This window comes from Priapulus caudatus, unplaced genomic scaffold (assembly GCF_000485595.1).
Source record: "Priapulus caudatus unplaced genomic scaffold, Priapulus_caudatus-5.0.1 Scaffold1776, whole genome shotgun sequence".
NCBI classification, from domain to species: domain Eukaryota; kingdom Metazoa; phylum Priapulida; class Priapulimorpha; order Priapulimorphida; family Priapulidae; genus Priapulus; species Priapulus caudatus.
Window position 1 is genome coordinate 5657 of NW_014578837.1, and position 572 is coordinate 6228.

Below are 572 nucleotides of genomic sequence, written 5' to 3' on the forward strand. Positions count from 1 at the left end.
CTTCTCTGTACACAACTTCAATTAAAAAGAAAAAAATCAGGAGGTGCGATCTTTATAGCCGAGGCCAAGAAAATCTTGTTCTAATGTAACCATGTTTGTACCGCAACTTTTCAATGCAAAATAACTGAGGGTGAGACCTTATAATATACATGAATTTATACTTATACACGTGTAAATAACAAGTACTATGTAAAAATCGTAAATGAAATCACACGTGTTATGGTTGCAATGCTTGCACGCCTCATTGTGTGTCATCATTTACCGATTGCAAGCCTTTTTCCCTCAATCACAGGAAAAGAGTTTTTGCTGTCGTCTTCATCATCCACGCGAATGGCTCACCCCCATACATATTTCAAGTAAATGAAATAATGCCCGCAACGCGACTTATAAACAACGTACCCCACCCGCATACATAAATCGAATCCGCCCCGCCAGGGAGGTATGCATTTGGCCGCTCTGAATAAATCTGTAATGGTAACAGTGGGTGTTGGGCGGGCTGCTTTTTTCAATGGACGTTTGAAAACGTTTGAAGTGAGAATGTAGGAATGTAGTGCGATAGCGCCCTGGGTCAG